The sequence below is a fragment of the Chiloscyllium plagiosum genome, unplaced genomic scaffold, assembly GCF_037043375.1.
Source record: "Chiloscyllium plagiosum isolate Xiang-an unplaced genomic scaffold, Cpla_swu_hap1 HiC_scaffold_35, whole genome shotgun sequence".
In the NCBI taxonomy this organism is placed as follows: Eukaryota; Metazoa; Chordata; class Chondrichthyes; order Orectolobiformes; family Hemiscylliidae; genus Chiloscyllium; species Chiloscyllium plagiosum.
Genome location: NW_028270173.1, coordinates 63,749,279 through 63,772,390, shown reverse-complemented (window position 1 = coordinate 63,772,390; position 23,112 = coordinate 63,749,279). Strand labels below are relative to the sequence as shown.

Below are 23,112 nucleotides of genomic sequence, written 5' to 3'. Positions count from 1 at the left end.
CAGAAGTTTCTGGAAATAATGACTGATTGATTGTGAAAATTGGTTTTGGTGATTTGTATTAGTTGAAACAACTGGCAGTTTTGCAGAGGGAAATTCAACTCAATAGATCCTCAATCCACAATGTCCTGGTTACCTCACCCATTTCTCTTTACCTTCTCCTTGGACCAACAGTGGCAGAAACTCGTATTCCTGATGCATTGGTGATGACTGCGACCTACCACATGGTAATACTCTCCATCATCTAATCCTTTGAACGTCCATGGTATCTCTCGCTCGGTCTCCCGTGCTCTCTCTTGCACTGTCTCTCTGTCTCTTTCCCACACACACATACAGTGCCTCTGTCACATGCACACCTACTCACTCTAATCTACTCACTCCATGTCTTTCTCTCCGACACTCACGTTCATACGCACAAGCTCTCTTATATGCTCTCTCAACTTCTCATACAAACTCATTCACGCTCACTCATTGACTCTCACACTCCGATATCTCTCAGTTGCTCACACACTCACTCATGCATATACGGAACACTCTGAAACATGCACTCTCCTTCACAGACATGCATTCAATCACTTCTATTCACCCACTCTGTGTATGGCACTCAAACATACACACACTCTCATATCCATACACACTACACCCTCAGTCTCTTGCTTACGTGCCTACACGCACTTTGCCTCACACTCAAGTACACATACACGGCCACGTTTGGGAACCCCAGAAACTACCGCCTTCAACAGAATAGCTCACACCACCACCCCCAAGGCAATGAGGGATGGGCAGCAAGTGTTGGTCCAGGCAGAGATATCAATGAGTGAATAACAAATCCATAAGTTCACCCATTTAAGACTAGGATGAGAAAATATTTCCTCACTCAAATGATAATCCTAAACCTATTCAAGATTGTTTGTGGCGTGAGCTACCCTGTTGAAGACAGTAGTTTCTGGGCTCCCCAAATGTGACCGTGTTGTGTACTTGTGTGAGTACCAAGGCCCTGCCAAGAAGGCAAGTTTAAAAGTATATTAACTTGCCTCATGAACAGCAGGAGTGGACATGGGACTGCTGAATAAATAATACATTTGCATGGTTGCATTACCTGAACCACTACTCAGGTAGTGTCTCCCACTCATCCTCCTCCTCTAACCAAGAAAAGGTTCTGTGTGTCAGTTAAGTAACATAGAACATTACAGCGCAGTACAGGCCCTCGATGTTGCGCCAACCTGTCATACCAATCTGAAGCCCATCTAACTTACACTATTCCATGTACACCCATATGCTTGTCCAATGACAACTTAAATGTACTTGAAGTTGGCGAATCTACTACCGTTGCAGGCAAAGCATTCCATACCCTTGCTACCTCTGACATCTGTCCTACATCTATCACCCCTCAATTTAAAGCTATGCCCCCTCATGCTTGCCATCACCATACTTGGAAAAAGGCTCTCCCTGTCCACTCTATCTAATCCTCTGATTATCTTATATGTCTCTATTAAGTCCCCTCTCAACCTTCTTCTCTCTAACAAAAACAGCCTCAAGTCCCTCAGCCTTTCCTTGTAAGACCTTCCCTCCATACCTTAGGCAACATCCTAGTAAATCTCCTCTGCACCCTTTCCAAAGCTTCCACATCCTTCTTATAATGCAGTGACCAAAACTGTACACAATACTCCAAGTGCGGCTGCACCAGAGTTTTGTACAGCTGTAGCATAACCTCATCGTTCCGGAACTCGATCCCTCTATTAATAAAAGCAAAAACACTGTATGCCTTCTTAACAACCCTTTCAACCTGGGTGGCAACTTTCAAGGATCCGTGTACTTTGAGACACCGAGATCTCTCTGCTCATCTACACTACCAAGAATCTTACCATTAGCCCATTACTCTGCATTCCTGTTGCTCCTTCCAAAGTGAATCACCTCTCACTTTTCCACATTAAACTCCGTTTGTCACCTCTCAGCCCAGCTCTGCAGCTTATCTATGTCTCTCTGTAACCTACAACATCCTTGGTCACTATCGACAACTCCACCGACCTTAGTGTCATCTGCAAATTTACTAACCCACCCTTCTACGCCCTCATCCAGGTCGTTTATAAAAATGGCGAACAGCAGTGGACCCAGTAAGGTAACTAGTTTTTTCTTTTATTCTTTATTTTTCTACAGTCTCTTTAGGAATTTAGAACAGTGGAAATGGCAGGGCAGTTGAATGTTCCATCTGCTGAGTTTGGGAGGTAAGCATCGCCACTAGTGTCCCTGCTGGCTGCATCTGTGGGAAGTGCACCCAACTCCAGCTCCTCGAAAACCGCATTCGCGAAGTGGAGCTGGAGTTGGATGAACTTCGGATCGTTCGGGAGGCGGAGGGGGTTATTAAGAGGAGTTACAGGGAGGTAGTCTCACCCCAGGCAAAAGAAAGCTGCAAATGGGTTACAGTCGGGGGATGGAACCGGTAGACAGTGCAGGGATCCCTTGTGGCTGTTTCCCTTAACGACAAGTATACCATTCTGGATACTGTTGGGGGGGTTGACTTACTGGGGTAAGCAATTGGGTACAGGTCTCTGACGTGGAGTCTGTCCCTGTTGCTCAAGAAAGGAAGGGGGCCGGGAAGCAGAGCATTAGTCACTGGGGACTCCGTAGTTAGGGGGACAGACAGGAGGTTCTGTGGGAACGAGAAAGACTCACGGTTAGTGTGTTGCCTCACAGGTGCCAGGGTTTGTGATGTCTCTGATCGTGCTTTCAGGATCCTTGAGGGAGAGCAGCCCCAAGTCGCGGTCCACATAGATATGAAAGACATAGGTAGGAAAAGGGTTGGGCATTTAAGGCAGAAATTCAGGAGCAAGGGTGGAAACTTAGTGCTAGAACAAGTAGACTTGTTATCACTGGTTTGTTGCCCATGTCACGTGCTAGCGAAGCTAGGAGTTGAACACGTGGCTACAGGGATGGTGCAGGAGGGAGGGTTTCGAATATCTGAATAATTGGGGTTCATTCTGGGGTAGGTGGGACCTCTACAAATAGGATGGTCTACACCTGAACTAGAGGGGTACCAGTATCCTGGTGGGGGAGGCGGGGGGGTGATACTGTTCAGGAGGCTTTAAACTCATTCAGCAAGGGGATGGGAACCTAAATTGTAGTTCCAGTGTGCAGGAAGTTGAGAATGGAGGTTGAGAGTAGTGAAGTCAGAAATGAGGTTTCATGGTTGCAAGAGTTCACTGGCAAGCAGAAAGGTGGTTTTACAGTGGTTTCAACCCCAGGAGCATCCGGAATAAGGTGGGTGAACTTGCAGCATGGATTGGTACCTGGGACTACGATATTGTGGCCATATTGGAGAAACTGGTAGAGCAGGGACAGGAATGGTTGTTGCAGGTTCCGGGATTTTGATGTTTCAGTAAGAGCAGAAAAGTTGGTAAAAGAGGGGGAGTTAGTCAGGGACATTTGAGGACTCTCATACTGAGTTAGTCTGGGCTGAGAATAGAAACAGGAAAGGAGAGGTCACCCTGTTGGGAGTTTTCTAAAGGCCTCCGAATAGTTCCAGAGATGTAGAGGAAAAGATAGCAAAGATAATTCTGCATATGAGTGAGAGTAACAGGGTAGTTGTTTTGGGGACTTTAATTTTCCAAATATTGACTGGAAATACGATAGTTCAACTACTTTAAATGGGTCAGTTTTTGTCCAATATGTGCCTGATTGTTTCCTGACACAGTATGTATTCAGGCCAATTAGGGGTGAGGCCATATTGGATTTTGGTTCTGGGTCCTGAACCTGGCCTGGTGTTAGATTTGGAGGTAGGTAAGCACTTTGATGATAGTGACCACAATTCGGTTATGTTTTCCTTAGTAATGGAAAGGGATAGATGTATAAAGCAGGGCAAAAGTTATTGGTGGGGGAAAGGCAATTATGGATGTGATTAGGCCAGATTTAGGATGCGTGGGATGGGGATGGGCACAATTGAAATGTGGAACTTATTCAAGGAACAGCTACTGTGTGTTATTGCTAAGTGCGTACCTGTCAGGCAGGGTGGAAGTGGTGGAACGTGAGAGTTGTGGTTTACGAAAGAAGTTTAATTTCTTCTCAAGAAGAAGAAGAAGGCTGATGTTAGGACATAATGTGAAGACTTAGTTAGGGTGCTTGAGAGTTACAAGTTAGCCAGGAAAGACCCAAAGGGAGAGCTAAGAAGAGCTAGAAGACGATTTGAGAAGTCATTGGCAGATAAGATCAGGGAAAACCCTCAAGCTTTCTATAGGTATGTCAGGAATAAAATAATGACGAGAGAAAGATTAGGGCCAATCAAGGACAGTAGTGGGAAGTTGTGCGTGGAGTCTGAGGAGACGGGAAGCACTAAATGAACATTTTTCATCAGTATTCACACTGGAAAAAGGCAATGTTGTCGAGGAGGATACAGAGATACAGGCTACTAGAATAGATGGGATTGACATTCACAAGGAGGTGTTAGCAATTCTGGAAAGTGTGAAAATAGATAAGTCCCCTGGGCCAGATGGGATTTATCCTAGGATTCTCTGGAAGCCAGGGAGGAGATTGTAGAGCCTTTGGCTTTGATCTTTGTTATCATTGTCTACAGGAATAGTGCCAGAAGACTGGAGGATAGCAAATGTTATCTCCATGTTCAAGAAGGGAAGTAGAGACAAATCTGATAATTATAGACCAGTGAGCCTTACTTTGGTTGGGGTAAAGTGTTGGAAAAGGTTATAAGAAATAGGATTTATAATCGTCGAGAAAGGAATATGTTGATTAGGGATAGTGGACATAATATTGTGAAGGGTCGGCTGTGCCTCTCAAACCTTATTGAGCTCTTTGAGATGGATGAGAGTGAAGCAGTTGATGTGGTGTATATGGATTTCAGTAAGGCAGTTGATAAGGTTCCCCATGGTCGGCTATTACTCAAAATACGCAGGCATGGGATTGAGAGTGATTTGGTGGTTTGGGTCAGAAATTGACTTGCTAAAAGAAGACAGAGGGTGGTGGTTGATGGGAAAAGTTCATCCTGGAGTTCAGTTATTAGTGGTGTACCGCAAGGATCTGTTTTGAATCCACTGCTGTATGTCATTTTCTGAAATGAGCTTCATAAGGGTGTAGAAGGATAAGTCAGTAAGTTTGTGGATGATAGTAACGTCAGTAGTGTTGTGGATAGTACTGAAGGATGTTGCAGGTTACAGAGGGACATAAGATAAGCTGCAGAGCTGGACTGAGAGGTGGCAAATCAAGTTTAAAGCAGAAAAGTGTGAGGTGATTCACTTTGGAAGGAGCAACAGGAATAAAGAGAACTGGGCTAATAGTAAGATTCTTAGTAGTGCAGATGAGCAGAGATTTCTGTGTCCATGTACATAGATCCCTGAAAGTTGCCACCCAGGTTGATAGAGTTGTTAAGAAGGCTTATGGTGTTTTAGCTTTTATTGATCGAGGGATTGAGTTTCAGAGCCATGAGGTCGTGTTGCAGCTGTACAAAACTCTGGTGCGGCCGCACTTGGAGTATTGTGCACAGTTCTGGTCACCACATTTTAGGAAGGATGTGGAAGCTTTGGAAAGATTCAGAGGAGATTTATTAGGATTTTGCCTGGTAAGGAGGGAAGGTCTTAGGAGGAAAAGCTGAGGGACTTGTGGCTGTTTTCGTTAGAAGAAGGTTGAGAGTTGATTTATTTAAGACACAAATTAATCAGAGGGTTAGATAGGGTGGACAGTGAGAGCCTTTTTCCTTGGATGGTGATGGCGAGCATGAGGGGATATAGCTTTAAATTGAAGGGTCATAGCTATAGGACAGATGTCAGAGGTAGTTTCTTTACTTAGAGTAGTAGGGGCGTAGGATGCCCTGCCTGCAACAGTAGGATACTCGGCAATTTTAAGGGCATTTAAATGGTAATTGGATAAACATATGGATGAAATGGAATAGTTTAGGATAGATGGGCTTCTGATTGGATTCACAGGTTGGCGCAACATCAAGGGCCGAAGACCTGTACTGCGCTGTAATATTCTATATTCTAAGAACAGAATGAGTTACTATTCATCTCCTGGGCCTTTTCTTACTCTAAGGGGTTAACTGTCTCTGAGTTGGTACTATCAGATTCTGAAGTCATCATATTTGAATAATTCACAAATAAATGGTGATCTGCTGAGAGATTTGCCATTGAGCTCACAAGTGCTTCAGGGATCCTGTTCAGCCACGTTGTGTGGCAAGGAAAGAAGGTATTGCATAGCCCATTGGCTTTTGGAACAGAAAGGGAACATTGTCAGAAGTAGAGCTGGAGCAACAGTGGAGGATATGTAAATGTAAGTGATCAATGGACAGCATATAAAAAGAGTAAAATACCAGGAATGCAGGAAATGTAAATGTAATTGTCAAGTTTAAAACAAATTAAACCCAGTGTGAAGCAACAAAGTTTAAGAATTAGAATTAGAATCCCTGCAGTGTGGAAACAGGCCAAAAAGTGCACACTGACCCTCCGAAGAGTGTCCATCCCAGACCCATTCCCGTATTACTTGACATTTACCCCTGACTAACACCTAGCCTATACATCCCTGAACATTATGGGCAGTTTAACATGGCCAATTCACCTAATTTGCACATCTTTGACAGTGGAAGGAAACCAGAGCACCTAGAGCAAACCCATGCAGACAAATAGAGAATGTGCAAACTCCATACAGTTAGTAGCCCAAGGCTGGAATCAAACCTGGGTCCCTGACACTGTGAGGTAGCAGTGCTAACCACTGGGTCATCGTGCTGCCCCTTTTCTTTCTCCCACCCCCTCCACAGATGCAAGGTGTCTCTAGCATGCTGTGGTTGTTTCAGACTTGCACTATCTACAGTGTTTTATTTTTCTCCAAAGAATCACAGACTTATTATTTGAAAAAGGACTATGCAGGGGTTACAGGGAGTAGGCAGGAAAAGGCACTAAGTCCTAAAACTTGAATTCTGAGGCTTTGTTGCAAGTGTCAGCTTTACTACAGGTTAAAAGTAGGAAAATCATCAGACAGAATTGATTGATGGAAACTATTTCTTCTCATGGGCAAGTCCAGAGAGTACAGATCCCTGTCAAAAAAAAGTGGAATTAAATTAATAAGTCTGGAATTAAAAACTAGTCCACTGTGAGCATGAACCATTAGTAGTTATTATAAAAATTCATCTGGATCACTTATTTCCTTCAGGGAAGAAAATCTGCCTTCCTCACCTGGTCAGAGCAACTTGTGATTCCAGATCCATAACAATGTGGTTTCCTCCAAAATGGCCTGACAAACATACTCAGTGCTATCAGATCTTTACAAATTTTCAGGAAGGAAATGAAACAGTATGCACTACCCAGCAGCAATCTAGACACCAGAAATAAGAGTGGCAGAAACAGCACTGTCAACTTTGCAAATTCAACTTTACTCACTCGTGCTACAGTTGGGAGAACTGCCTTACAGACTCATCAAGCAAAAGCCTGATATAGTCATACTAAGAATCATACCTTACAGAAAATGCCCCAGACATCACCATCACTGATATGCCCTGTCCAACCAGCAGGACGGATCCAGCAGGGGTAGCAGCAGTGCTATACAATTGGGAGGGATTTGCCCTCAGAGTCCTCAGCATTGACTCCAAACGTTATAGGCAACATAACCTCCTGCTAATTAGCACATACCATCCTCCTTCAGCTGATGAATCAGTACTGCTCCATGTTGGCCAACACTTGGAGGAAGCACTGAGGGTGGCTTGGACACAAAATGTACTCTGGATTGGGGGCTTCAAAGTCTGCCACCGAGTGGCTCAGCAGCAGCACTACTAATCAAGCTGGTCCAGTGTTAAAGGACATAGCTGTGGACTGGGTGAAGGAACCAACAAGACAAAAAAATATACTTGATCCCCGTGGGTGGCATAGTGCTTAGCACTATTGCCTGTCAACACCAGGACCCTGAGTTTGATTCCATCCTCAGGTGTTTGTGTGGAGTTTGCACATTGTTCCTGTGTTTGTGTAGATTTCCTCCAGGTGCTCCAGTTTCCTCCCAAAAGTCAAAAGATGTGCAGGATTAGCAATGGGAAATGTAGGGTTACAAGTATAGGGTAGTGCAGTGCTTTACAGAAGATTAGTGTGGACTTGATAGGCAGATGTGCAAACTCCACACATAGTCACCCAAGATCAGAATTGAATCCAGGTCCTGGGTGCTGAGAGGCAGCAGTGCTAATCGCTGAACCACTGTGCAGCCCCTTAGAAGAGAAGATTTTTCTTTACTGAAAAGATGTTTTGAAGTTTGGAATGCTCTTGGACTGAGAATGCTCATGTACCGAATAGATTCAAGAAGAAAATAATTCACGATTTCCAGCTGAGTTTATTGAGAGATGTGAGGTCATTTCAGCATCAGATTGACAGGTGCTTTAACCAACTCCAGATTTTATTTCTCTTAATCTTCTGTGCTTCTGTCTGTAATGTGTCCCACTCTGTGAATCATCTGGGCTTTGTGTGTTATTACGTTGGTCAGTTAACTGAACTTGTTCGTTCAGTTTTCAAAGTCATCTGAAACATTTGCACTTTAATTGTGCAAGTACTGATCCACTGAGAGTATTTCCATTCAGCTCTCAGCTGTCTCAGGGAATGTGGCTCTAGGTTACAGAATGAGGGCGTTGGCCCAGAATAACCCTGAAGCTAACAGAGTTAAATTCTGCAGATCCATTGTTTGCCCTGAATTTTGGCAGGTTAAATGGTGAGGGCTTTTCATGTAGTCTGTGCATTTGAGAGAATTGATTAAAAAAAGTTATGTTTTCTCGTCAGTGAGCCCAGGAGAGAAGCAAGTCCTCTAAAGTGAGTGTCACGTCCCTCATTTCTGAACGTCAGTGATCAATATCTTTCTGATAGTCTCTATCCTCATTATCCCTCACTCTGTGTGTGAATTTCTCTTCCTCTCCAGCCCGTTCACTCCCTTACTCTCTATCACTTTTTTTTGCATCTGTTATCATTATACCTCTCTCCTACATCCCTCATCTTCTCTTCCCTTTTTTTACGCTACATTCTCAGTCTGCTATTTTACATTTTCTTTTGAGAAATGTCTTTTTTTCTCTTTTAATTGAATCCATTCTCAGAATGAGCCAGTATTTATTGTCCATCGCAGGGGCAGTTAAGAGTAAACTACATTGCTGTGGGTCTGCAGTTACATGTAGGTCAGAGCAGGTAAGGATGGCACTTTCCTTCCCTAAAGGACATTGATGAAGCAGATGAGATTTTCCCAACAATCCACAATGGATTCACAGTTGTCATTAGATTCCTAATTTCCATTCTTTTATTGAAAAGAAAATTCACCTTCAGCCATGGCATGATTCGAACCTGGCTGCCCAGAACATTAGCTGGGTTTTGAGATTAACAGTCCAGATATAATATCACAACGCCATTGCCTCCCTCTGTGCCATACTTCTTCAGCGTTATCTAACCTTGTCTTTTTTTATGCTAATTGAGTGAAAAATGACATTTTGATTCTAACAGTGGACTCAGCTCCACCTGTTCATCTCACCCAGTCACTTCCACAAGACGTTCAATTACATTTCTGCCAATAACGATATAGTCTCCTGCTCATGTACATGTGTTGCTTGTGGGTGGGGATAGCACTCATATAAAGAGTCAGGTTTTTAGGATGAAGATGTGAGCAATTTATTCGTTCAATAGATGAACCTTTGAAATACTTTCAACCCAGAGGTGTTTGAATGCTCTGACACTGACTGTGTTCAAGAAGAGGTGTTTAATATTTTGCTGCAAGGTTTGCTGAGAGATAGGAATGTAATTTGGAATATGGAGTTCAGGAAATAGTTCACTCATTGACATGTTGAAAGTTAGCACAGCCTTGAAGGGGAGAATAGCCAACTCCAGATTGTATTTCTCTTAATCTGATAGTCACATGTCTCTAATGTGTTCAATTTTTTATTCCCTTGTGTGTGTTCAAGGGTGGGCCTGCGTTTATTGCCCGTCCCTAGTTGCCCCGAGAAGATAGTGGTAAGCTGCCTCCTTGATCTGTTGCAGTCCTTATGCTGTAAGTAGAGAGGGAGTCCCTGGATTTTGACCCAGCCATAGTGAAGTATTAGTCAGGATGAGTGGCTTTGAGGGGAATTGTAAGTTGTGGTGTTCTCTTGTATCTGCCACCCTTGCCTTCAAGATGGAAGTGGTTGTGGTTTTGGAAGGTGCTATCTAAGGAGCTTTGGTGAATTTATGTTGTGCATCTTGTAGATAGTACACACTGCTGCTATTGAGTCTTGTTAGTTTAGCAAGAGGATGCATGTGGCTGTAGTGTTAATCAAGCAGGCTGCTTGGACAGTATCTTGTTTCTGTTATTGAAACTGCACCCATCTAGGCAACATTCCATCATACTCCTGACTTGTATCTTGTCAGTCACATACAGACTTTGGGGAGTCAGGAGGTGGGCTACTTTTTGCAGGATCTCTAGACTCTGACCTGCTCTTTTAGGCACTGTGTCCATGTGGAGAGACCAGTGAATTTCTGGTCAATGGCAAACCCCAGGTTTTGATTATGGGGAAATTCAGTAATGGTAATGCCATTGAATGTGAAGGGATGGTGATTAGATTATCTTACTGGATATGGTCATTCCTTAGTGTTTGTGTGGTACGATGTAATTTGCGACTTGTGGACTGAAGTCAGGATATTATGGGTTAACAATTTGCCTACATCAGTTTGAAAATCAACTTATCGATTTGAATACTTCGTAAACAACTCCTGATCTGCTGACAGTAGCCAAACTCTCAGATGCCTCCGGGACTGTGACTCCAGCCTGACAAAATATAATTCATTTTACAGCTCATCAAGCTTTGAGAAGTAGAGGGAATCTTGATGAAAATAAGGTCAAAAACAGTGAGGAACGTTTATAACATCAGTCAATAGACCTCTGATTGAAGAAAAACAGTACACCATCTCTATGACATGAACAAATAAAGATAAGGGTTAATGTTAAACTAAGGTAAAGATTTTGCAGTCAGCACTGAGAATAAAGGAGAGGAGCTGGAAAGCCAAAGTTGTCAGAGTTGGAAGGGAGAGAAATATGTAGGGAAAAGACGGAATTATGTATTTCAGTAATCTGAGTAAGAGAAGACACAATATCATCTAGATGCTTAAAAAACAAAATATTTGTAAAGATGGGAACATGCTCAGCAAATTGTGCACAAGGTAAACCCACAGGTAACGCCAGTCAAATGACAGAACTATTTGCTTCAGTTTTGACCAGGTGGATTTATACAGTGAGCATAACTTTGTTAAAAAGATAGTCATTAAAAATAGGAAATGTAAATCTAATTGTCAGTGTTACGAAGTTTCAAACTGTGAACCTGAATATTTTGCACGTGCAATAAAGATTCTCCAGAATAACATTGAAGCAAAACGTATCACATTCTGAGGGCTTATTACATTGTCAAGCCTTATATCCCCTTCATCCTGATGAAATGGATTAATCACTTGCACTCAACACTTTCAGAGTGAGCTCTATTGGTCTGGTGACCCTAGATATCAGACCTAAAGATTGTGTTTCAACTTCAGAGATCTGTTACAATCTATGTGTCCTCATGAGTCTGCACTGGATGACCACAGGTAGTTTTTGGGGATGTGAATGTAGAAAGTCAGAAGGCTAGAGTTAAGTTGACGGAAAGGGCAGTTGAGTGTAAAACTGAGTCTATAGGCACCATCAGTGGCTGTTGCTTGTGAGCAAACAGCAGGATAACTCAAGTGGGATGTGGGAAGGGTCTCAAAGCAAAAATGTTGTTTTTGTAAGTGTTCTGAACAGGGACAGCTTGCTCCATGGTGCACCGTCTCCTTCGGATTCTTGTGGTGATGTAGGGCCCCATGTCCAGGTCACTTTGCCTCTGCTCCCTGGGGCTATAGGTCACCTTGTATGGCTGGAGGAGGTGCAGGTTCAGTGAGCATGTTGCACTGATGTGATTCCCACAGCTGGGGTTATATGAAGTCTTCAAAGAGGATCTCAGTGCGGTTGGCAGAAGTGGTAAGTTCCTGAGGGTGAGGAGTAAGCCTGTGCATGAGATAGGAGTCCTGGCGCTCAGGACTGCTCATGACTGAAAGCTGACAAATTAGATTAGATTCCCTACAGTGTGGAAACAGGCCCTTCGGCTCTCCGAAGAGTAACCCACCCCCTCTGACTAATGCACCTAACACTACGGACAATTTAGAATGGCCAGTTCACCTAACCTGCACGTCTTTGGACTGTGGGAAGAAACCGGAGCACCCGGAGAAAACAACCCACGCAGACACAGGGAGAATGTGCAAACTCCACACAGACAGTTGCTCAAGGCTGGAATTGAACCTAGGACCCTCGTGCTGTGAGGCAGCAGTGCTAACCACTGAGCCACCGTGCCACCAGCTTGACATTTGAAACAGTGCATCAGATTGGTCATTGAATGGAAGGAGATGTCATGTCAGTCTGCCCCTTGGAGATGAGCAAAACAGGGAGAGTGATACTCCCTTTGATTGCATCCAGATACAGACAGGCTGGTCGAGTCGGCACATGGGGTGATGCCAAATTACTGCATTTGGCTATAAATACTTGGTGCAATGGGCAGACTCAAGGCAGATGGAGTTTGTGTGACTTGAAGTGATGCATTTTGCCAAACAGCCAGGCAAAGTATATTGACATAATCGTGCTATTGTAAGTAATGTGAGGCACAGAGGGAACTGCAGGTCCCTTGATCTTAGAAGGTGACAGCACATACTGAGACTGTAGTTCACACATCAGATAGGATTGGGACTTTGTATAAACAGGTATGGAACACCCAGCAGGTAGATTATACTCAATCAATATATTGCATAGATGAGTCCTCACAAAGAATTTACTGTTGAGTTCTGATCCCTGCACTTTAGTAAGTGACGAAGAATTTATTTTTTATTTCTTTTATTTGTGGGATGTAGGTATCACTGGCTGGCCAGCATTTATTGCCGTCCCTAGTTGCTCCTGAGAAGGTTGTGGTGAGCTGCATTCTTAAGCCGCTGGCATCCACCTGCTGTGGGTTAACCCACAATGTCATTAGGGAGGGATTTCCAGGATTTTAACCCAGAGACAGCGAAGGAATGCTGATATATTTCCAAGTCAGAGAGCAAGTGGTTGGAAGGGGAACTTGCAGTTAGTGACCTTCTCATGTATCTGCTGACCTTGTCCTTTTTAGATGGAATTGGACATGGATTTGGAAGGTGGTGTCGGAGGATGTTTGGTGACTTTCCACAGTTCAACATGCAGATAGTACGCACTGCTGCTACTGAATGCTCTTAGTTTGGCAGGAGAATGCTTGTGGATGAGGTGCCAATCAGCGGGCTGCCTTTTTAATAAGAAACAAAATTAAATCAACAGTAAGAAATGAAGTAAGGTCAGATGGTGTAGAATCTATGTGTAGAATTGACAAACTGCAAGAGTTTTTTAAAAATCATAGTTGGAATTATGTACAGGCCTCCAAACAGTAGTCAAGAGCTGGGGTGCAAGATACACCGGGAGATAGAAAGGATTGTCGTGAAAGATCTGCCTACCGAGTCAGTATGGGTGGAAATTAGGAACAGCAAGGGAGCAGTCACCTCTTTAGGGGTTTACTACAGGCCCCCCAACAGCAGCAGGGAGATGGAAGAAAGCATAGCTCGGCAGATTTTGGAAAAGCGTGGACGTAGTTGGGTTGTTGTAATGGGGGACTTTAACTTTCCCAATATTGATTGGAACCTCCTTCGAGCAGAAGATTTGAATGGAGCTGTTTTTGTAAGGTGTGTTCAGGAGGGTTTCCTAACTCAGTACGTTGACAGGCCGATGAGGGGAGAGGCCATTCAAGATTTGGTGCTCGGCAATGAGCCAGGGCAGGTATCAGATCTTGTGGTGGGAAAGCATTTTGGTAATAGTGACCACAACTGCCTCACATTCTACATAGCTATGGAGAAGGAGAGGATTAGGCAAAATGGGAGGATATTTAATTGGGGAAGAGGAAACTATGATGCGGTTAGACATGAGTTAGGAAGCATGGATTGGGAGCAATTGTTCCATGGTAAAGGCACGATAGACATGTGGAGACTGTTTAAGGAACAGTTGTTGCAAGTGATGAATAAATATGTCCCTCTGAGACAGGCAAGAAGTGGTAAGATAAAGGAACCTTGGATGACGAGAGCGGTGGAGCTTCTCGTCAAAAGGGAAACGGTAGCTTAAAATAAGGTGGAGGAAGCTCGGGTCAAGCTCACCTCCACAGGATTACAGGCAGGCAAGGAAGGAGCTTAAAAATGGTCTGAGGAGAGCCAGGAGGGGGCACGAGAAAGACTTGGCAGAACGGATTAGGGAGAACACAAAGGCATTTTACACTTATGTGAGGAATAAGAGAATGGTCAAAGAAAGAGTAGGCCCGATCAGGGATAGGATAGGGAATTTGTGTGTGGAGTCTGAGGAGGTAGGGGAAGCCCTAAATGAGTTTTTTGCTTCTGTCTTTATGAAAGAAGCGAACTTTATAGTGAATGAAACCTTTGAAGAGCAGGTGTGCGTGCTGAAATGGATAGAGATAGAGGATGTGCTGAAAATTTTGTCAAACATTAAGATTGACAAGTCGCCAGGCCCGGACCAGATTTGTCCTTGGCTGCTTTGGGAAACGAGAAATGCAATTGCTTCGCCACTTGCGAAGATCTTTTCATCCTCTCTCTCCACTGAAGCCATGCCTGAGGACTGGAGAGAGGCAAATGTAATTCCTCTCTTCAAGAAAGGAAATAGGGAAATCCCCGGCAATTACAGACCAATAAGTCTCACGTCTGTCGTCTGCAAGGTGTTAGAAAGGATTCTGAGGGATAGGATTTATGACCATCTGGAAGAGCATGGCTTGATTAAATGCAGTCAACACGACTTTGTGAGGGGCAGGTCATGCCTCACAAACCTTATCGAGTTCTTTGAGGATGTGACTAGAAAAGTTGATGAGGATCGAGCTGTGGATGTCGTGTATATGGACTTTAGCAAGGCATTTCACAAGGTTCCCCATGGTAGGCTCATTCAGAAGGTCAGGAGGAATGGGATTCAGGGAACATAGCTGTCTGGATACAGAATTGGCTGGCCAACAGAAGACAGCAAGTGGTAGTAGAAGGAAAATATTCTGCCTGGAAGTCAGTGGTGAGTGGTGTTCCACAGGGCTCTGTCCTTGGGCCTCTATTGTTTGTAATTTTTATTAATGACTTGAATGAGGGGATTGAAGGATGGGACAGCAAGTTTGCAGATGACACAAAGGTTGGAGGTGTCGTTAACCGTATAGAGGGCTGTTGTAGGCTGCAGCGGGACATTGACAGGATGCAGAAATGGGCTGAGAGGTGGCAGATGGAGTTCAACCTGGATAAATGCGAGGTGATGCATTTTGGAAGGTCGAATCTGAAAGCTGAGTACAGGATTAAGGATAGAATTCTTGGCAGTGTGGAGGAACAGAGGGATCTTGGTGTGCAGGTACATAGATCCCTTAAAATGGCCACTCAAGTGGACAGGGTTGTTAAGAAAGCATATGGTGTTTTGGCTTTCATTAACAGGGGGATTGAGTTTAAGAGTCGTGAGATCTTGTTGCAGCTCTACAAAAATTTGGTTAGACCGCACTTGGAATACTGCGTCCAGTTCTGGACGCCCTATTATAAGAAAGATGTGGATGCTTTGGAGCGGGTTCAGAGGAGGTTTACCAGGATGCTGCCTGGACTGGAGGGCTTATCTTATGAAGAGAGGTTGACTGAGCTCGGACTTCTTTCATTGGAGAAAAGGAGGAGAAGAGGGGACCTAATTGAGGTATACAAGATAATGAGAGGCATAGATATAGTAGATAGCCAGAGACTATTTCCCAGGGCAGAAATGACTAACACGAGGAGTCATAGTTTTAAGCTGGTTGGAGGAAAGTATAGAGGGGATGTCCGAGGCGGGTTCCTTACACAGAGAGTTGTGAGAGCATGGAATGCGTTGCCAGAAGCAGTTGTGGAGGCAGGGTCATTGGGGACATTTAAGAGACTCCTCGACATACATATGGTCACAGAAATTTGAGGGTACATACATGAGGATCAGTGGTCGGCACAACATCGTGGGTTGAAGGGCCTGATCTGTGCTGTACTGTTTTTAGATTACATTACAGTGTGGAAACAGACCCTTCGGCCCAACAAGTCCACACCGGCCCGCCGAAGCGTAACCCACCCATACCCCTACATTTACCCCTTACCTAACACTACGGGCAATTTAGCATGGCCAATTCACCTGACCTGCACATCTTTGGACTGTGGGAGAAAACCGGAGCACCCGGAGGAAACCCATGCAGACACGGGGAGAATGTGCAAACTCCACACAGTCAGTCGCCTGAGGCGGGAATTGAACCTGGGTCTCTGGCGCTGTGAGGCAGCAGTGCTAACCACTGTTCTATGTTCTATGGAGCTGAATGAACCTTTCATCATTCAGGAGGCGGAGGGGGTAATAGAGAGGAGTTACAGAGAGATAGTCTGTGAGCTGACAGCATGCTGTTTGGAGCGTTGCATGAGGTTGTTCACAGAATAGAAGGAGATATCATGTCAATCTGTCCCTTAGACATGGACAAAACACAGCGATCGATACCAAGCAATGATATCAGGATACAGACAGGTTTGTGGTGCGGGCACATGGGGTGTTACCAGTTATACATTTGGACATTCACACTTGCTGAAATGGGCAGACTTGAAATTGATGGAGTTTAAGTGTGATGTGAAATGATGCATTTTAAGCCAAGGTATATTGACATAATTGTGCCAGGTAGATTAAACTGAATCACCAAGAATACACCACACCAAGAATATAGTGTCCAGTTCTGTTCACTGCATTTTAGTATGGGACACAGAATTCATTTATTTACTTATTCACTTTTGGGCTGTGGGCATTGCTGACTGGGCCAGCATTTATTGCCTGTCCCTCATTCCCCTTGAGGAGGTGGTGGTCAGCTGCCTCTTGAACCACTGCAGTCCAGCTAATGTGGGTTGACCCACAATTAGGAAGGAGTAAGTGAGGTCTGCAGATGCTGGAGATCAGAGCTGAAAATGTGTTGCTGGAAAAGCGCAGCAGGTCAGGCAGCAACCAGGGAAAAGGAGAATCGACGTTTCGGGCATAAGCCCTTCTTCATTCCTGAAGAAGGGCTTATGCCCGAAACGTCGATTCTCCTGTTCCCTGGATGCTGCCTGACCTGCTGCGCTTTTCCAGCAACACATTTTCAGCCACAATTAGGAAGGACATTTGAGATTTTGGAGGCGATTTGTAGGTCAGCTTGTAAAATTGCTTGCTGAGTTGGCGGGTTTGATCTCAGATATTTCATCACCATGCTCGGTAACATCATCAGTGAGCCTCCGAAGCATTGGTTTGTTGTGGTAGGTGATGTTGTTTCTGATTCTATTTCTGAGAATGACAGGATTTTGATTCAGCGACAGTGAAGGGAGGTTGATATATTTCCAAATTAGGATGGTGAGTTGTTTGGAGTGGAACTTAAAGGTGGTGGTGTTCCCATGTATCTGCAGCCATAAATGGAAGTGGTTGTGGGTTTGGGAGGTGCTGTCTGAGGATCTGCAGTGAATTTCAGCAGTGCATCTTGTATAAAGCACACACTGCTGCTACTGAGCGTTAGTGGTGGAGGGAGTCGATGTTGGTGGGTGTAGTGCCAATCAAGCCAGCTGCTTTGTCATGGTGTCATGCTTCTTGAGTACTTTGGGGTCTGCGCTCAAATAGGCAAATGGGAAATATTCCATCACACTCCTTACTGGTGCCCTGTAGATGGTACACAGGCTTTGGGGAGTCTTGTGGTGAGTTACTTGCTGCAGGGTTTCTAGCCTTTGGCCTGCTTTTGTAGCCACTGTGTTTATATGGTGAGACCATTTGAGTTTCTGGTCAGTGATAACCCCCAGGATGTTAATAGTGTGGATTCAGCGATGGTAACACAATTGAAAGCCAAAAAAGGGCAGTGTTTAGGTTGTCTCTTATAAGTGATGGTCTTGGGCTGGCATTTGTCTGGTGCAAATATTACTTGCCACTTGTCAGCCCAAGTGTGGATGTTGTCCAGATCTTGTTGCATTTCAACATGGACTGCTTCAGTATCTGTGGAGTCATGATTGGTGCTGAACATTGTACAATCATTGGCAAACATCCCCACTTCTTACCTTAGGATGGTGGGAAGGTCACCTACCACAACAAACCACGACACAGGTGGGACAGAACACGAGTGCTTCATGGAGACTCACTGATGATGTTGAATAGCATGTTGACGAAACATTTGAGAACAAACCCACCAGCTCAGCGAGCAATCATACAACCTGATGAAGCAGCTGAAGATGGTTGGGCCTTGGACACTAGCCGAGGATCTCCCGCAGTGGTCTGTTGGACCTGACATGACTGACCACCAATATAATTAAGTGACAGCATTAGTTTAGAGAAACTTGGATTGTTATTTAGTGGCGAAAAGAAGATTGACAGGATGTTTGATAAAGGTTTACAAGATTCCGACAGGTTTAGCTAAAACAGACACGGAATCTGATCCCACTGCCAGGCATAATCTGCTGGTGTCTATTGCCTGTGTACAGTCAGCCAGCAGGGAGGGTCATCCTGGGCTCAATGTTACAATCCTGGAAAAGAGGTGGTAGCTAATAGGGAAACCCCTCCCTTGATGACATCACTCGGAGGCAGAGCTGCCACCTCTATCTGGGATTATAAAGGAGCAAAGTGGGTTTCCTCCGGGTGCTCCGGTTTCCTCCCACAATCCAAAAAAAAATGTGCAGTTTAGGTGAATTGACCATGCTAAATTGTCCGTAGTGTTAGGTGAAGAGGTAAATGTAGGAGTATGGGTCTGGGTGGTATATGCTTCGGCGGGTCGGTGTGGACTTGTTGGGCCGAAGGGCCTGTTTCCACACTGTAAGTAATCTAATCTAATCTAATCTAATCAAAGTCTCTGTGATCAGAAACTGAATATTTCTACACTGGTGTCCTGATCCTTCCTTCTGAGCAACTTCACTGAAGATGATGAAGACATTACTGTTTATCTTTGTGGTTGTGGTGCTGTCTCAGCCCATAGCTGTTGAAATGCAAGGAGGTAACTGGCTCATCGGGAAATGTTTGTAAATGTATCCAGTATCTCAGATGATAGCATTCACAATTTTATTTCAAATCTATTTGATTCTCTTTTGATGTAATGGTTTGATTGTCAGAGACAAGGTGCTTGTAAGGAAGACTGATGGGTTTGTATGTAATCAGAAGTCCAGGTAAAGCCCCTGAAGGTTCAGTCACGAACTGAAGGGCTAGAGGGGACAGTGGGTGTTGGGAGCTGGTCCAGCAATAAACAACAAAGTTGCAGCCGAGTTGTTGGATATCATTGACTCGGCTGACTCTGTAATTAGCCTCAGTATCCAGGGAAGCACAGTTCTCACTGGTTAGCACTGCCGCCTCTCAGCGCCAATTTTCCAGATCGATTCCAGCCTTGGGTGACTGTCTGTGTGGAGTTTGCTCATTCTCCCCATGTCTGTGTGGACTTCTGCTGGATGCTCCAGTTTCATCCCATACAACAATGACTTGCAGGTTAGTGGATTGGCCATGGTAAATGCAGGGTAATGGGATGCGGTGGGTCTGGCTGGGATGCCCTTCAAGGGTCTATGCAGACCCGATAGGCTTAATTGTCTGTACCTGCACTGTTGGGAGTTTATGATTCTGTACTACAGAGAGGAAGGTTGCAGCCATCGCTGTTATCTACTACATAATGTCAGAGTGAGAGGATAGGATCAGAAGCTCCCAGGCGAGAGTCAGGGAGTAGTGCTGCAGGTGCCTGTGGAATTGCTCCCAGGTGAGAGTCAGGTGAACACAACCTGAGAGGAAAATGGGAGTAAAATAGATAGGGTAACTGATCTGGATTTGAACTGTTGTCACAGAGATAAGATTGTGAGATCCCGGCCTGAAAGATGGTGACGGGCCGTGAACTGTCAGTCACTGGGTGCTGCACTTTCGCTGTGATCATTTTGTGGATAAAACATGAAAAGGGGATGGAGTAGGTAATAATGAATTGGAAATGTGTTGCTGGAAAAGCGCAGCAGGTCAGACAGCATCCAGGGAACAGGAGAATCGACGTTTCGGGCATAAGCCCTTCTTCAGGGCTTATGTCTGAAACGTCGATTCTCCTGTTCCCTGGATGCTGTCTGACCTGCTGCGCTTTTCCTGCAACACATTTCCAGCTCTGATCTCCAGCATCTGCAGACCTCACTTTCTCCTCCTAGGTAATAATGAATGTCAGAACATTGGTTTCTTTCAACCTGATCTCAGATAATGGGCATGATCAGATCTACATTGAGAGTACACCTCTCAGAGACTACAGGCCAAGGATGGAGCTGTGGGATTCCATTAAATACAGAAGAGCCAATGTTGGTCAATGTCAGAGCAAGTCTCAGTGACACTGACAGACTGTTTTCAATGTTTGTTCATTATTCTTCCCTCCCTCTGTCTATTAAAACAAAGATATCAGGTTTACAAAGTGTTAGACTTCTAGGATGACCTGCAACATTATGATGAAGTGAAAACAACGGTTCGGAGCAATGGTGAGAGCTCCTTATGGAAGGAAAATGCCATGCCACATGATGTGAACCTACACTGGGGCTAAAGTCGTTAAAATATCCAGCGATGGCCCAGCAGCCGATGTGACCTCTCCACCTTCAAACCAAATGAATCACTTCTTCCGCTCTATTTGAACCCCTGATCCTGTATCACTGCTCTCTGAATAATGGGCTGTCCCAAAAATAAAACTGAAAATACATCAAGCACTGCTTCGTACTTTGAATTCTGAAAAGAAATTAGACACAAGTGCCTGGGCTGGAATGAGGCTGGGAGAAGCTGTGGGCAATGCAGGAATGGGAATGGGAGATTATGACAGGGAATCCCTGAAAGTTCAATCAGAAACCAATGAAACACACCGAGAAAGGATGCAACACAGGATTCGGTGCAGAGTGAGACTTCCTTTGTGGTTTTAAACTGAAAGTAAAGATACCTCTTCTTTAAAACTGAAAGTTAAGCTTGCTCCACATTGTCCCAAACAGCCCCGAATCTGGGACAGCACACAGTTAGATACAGAGTAAAATTCACTTTCTTTAACTGAAATTAAAATTCAATCAACACTGCCCCTATCAACACTCCCAGGACAGGTGCAGCAGGTGGGTAGGGGAGGGAAAGGGATGGTGACTTACAAAGAAAAGCTCTCTCTACTCTTGTAAACTGAAATAAATGGAAAGTATTTGTGCATATTAATCTTCACTAGGCAAGTAGACTGAGGACAGATCCCAACATTGGGTGTTCTTGAGGAGCAGTGAGCCATCAGCAGCATTGTATTCCAGCACAATCTCACAGCTCAACATAGGTCTCACTCTGTGATTTTTAGCAAACAAATCTCTCATGAATATACAGTCTCCATGAGGAGCTCTTAGTTGACATATCGATAGTTCCTCAAAAGTGACATCACAGGTGGATAGGGTGGTGAAGAAGGCGTTTGACACATTTCCCTTCATCAATCAGAGCACTGAGATCTGGAGTTGTGACATCATATTATGGCATATAAAACCATGATGGGCATAGTTAAGCAAAGGTCTTTTCTCAGGTGGGTGAATTCAAAACTAGGGGGCATATTCTTCAGGTGAGAGGAGAAAGATTTTCAAGGAACCTACGGGGCAACTTTTTCACTCAGAGGGTGGTTCATATGTGGAATGTATTGCCAGAGGAAGTGGTGGATGCAGGTACAGTTACAATATTTAAAAGACATTTGGACACCTACATGAATAAGAAAGGTTTAGAGCGATATGGGCCAAACACAGCCAGTGGGACTAGTTTAATTTAGGAAACATGTTTGGCATGGTAAAGTTAGACCAAGGGTCTGTTTCTGTGCTGTACAACTCTATGGCTATGTGGCCTTAGCAGTGTCTTGTGTCTATTATGATTTCTGAAGTGATTTTGTGTTATAAAGTACAGAATCTGGTTAGTGTTTAATGTTCATCTGAGATCACTGGACAAGAAAATTTGGGACTTTGAGAAATTGGATCAAATCTTATTGTTATGACTCTGGGAGTACTGGGACTCGAGGATCAGCACACTTTCCTGAATGGATCATGACAAGTGTACATTGATCATTTGTGATCTTTGTGGCTGGTTTTTGAAACATCAGCCAGGAAGCTACTACTAACCACAGAAATGGCCATGGCCCCAGACGGGAATAAAGGGAGTGCTGACTTCCTGATGATTGAGCCTTGTTAGTGAAGAATCACAAAGACTATTTCTGCAACATCTAGAGTTCATTCCAATCAGTAAATGGCTTGTTTTACACTGGCGGAGACCAAGTTGCGAGGCACAGCACGTGCTTCACCACCGAACAAAGGAAATTATATACTTCTTTAGCCTTTACTTCAGCCCATCCTGGCTGCTTACAAACCAAGCACAATATCAATTTATTACATGCTTTCCAACCAAGGTAACGACTAGATATCCTGTGGCTGTGTGTTCACCTCTGGACCATCTGATCATATTCACCAAGACACTTCATCAACCATCTTTGAGCTTTCACAAAGGATCTCACTGCTCAACAGTTCTTAATCATCACCACATCCTTGATATTTTAAAAAATATTTTCTAATCAATCTATTCTGAAATATTATTATACACCTCTGGATTGGTGGGACTTGAACTAAAGCCTCCTGACCCAGAAGTAGGGCCACTTCCATTGCTATCACTCCTGATGAAGGGCTTTTGCCCAAAATGTCGATTCTTCTACTCTTCGGATGCTGCCTGACCTGCTGTGCTTTTCCAGCCCCACATTCTCGACCCACTTCCATTGCAGCTCAGGAACCCTCCTGACATTTTTACATTCAGAAGTGCTCTTAAACAAAACTGAATATTTTTTCTCACCACCAAATCACTGTATCTTTTTCCATGTATTAACCACCACCCATAAAATACCCATGTTCTTCAGCTGAATAAATTATGTGCAAAGTCCACTTAAGTCCAAAGCAAACCATCAAAGGTGAGGTATAAATAAATGCAAAACTTGCGCCCACACCTCCCCCCTTACTTCCCTCCAAGGCCCCAAGGGACACTTCCATATCCGCCACAAATTGACCTGCACCTCCACACACATCATCTATTGCATCT

At 44.2% G+C, this 23,112-nt stretch overlaps 1 protein-coding gene across 2 annotated transcripts in view; it reads left to right on the top strand.

Annotated features, from left to right (window-relative positions):
- The window catches only part of LOC122541612 (uncharacterized), a 44,996-nt gene that overhangs the window by 16,058 nt on the left and 5,826 nt on the right, over positions 1–23,112 (top strand). Inside the window, exon 3 of one of the 2 annotated variants that reach the window (XR_015753126.1) lies at positions 172–190. The exons of the other annotated variant lie outside the window; for it this stretch is intronic. The gene's annotated coding sequence lies outside the window, so the exon portion shown is untranslated. Of the gene's footprint in view, positions 1–171; positions 191–23,112 lie in introns of those variants that run through there. 2 annotated transcript variants of the gene reach the window in all.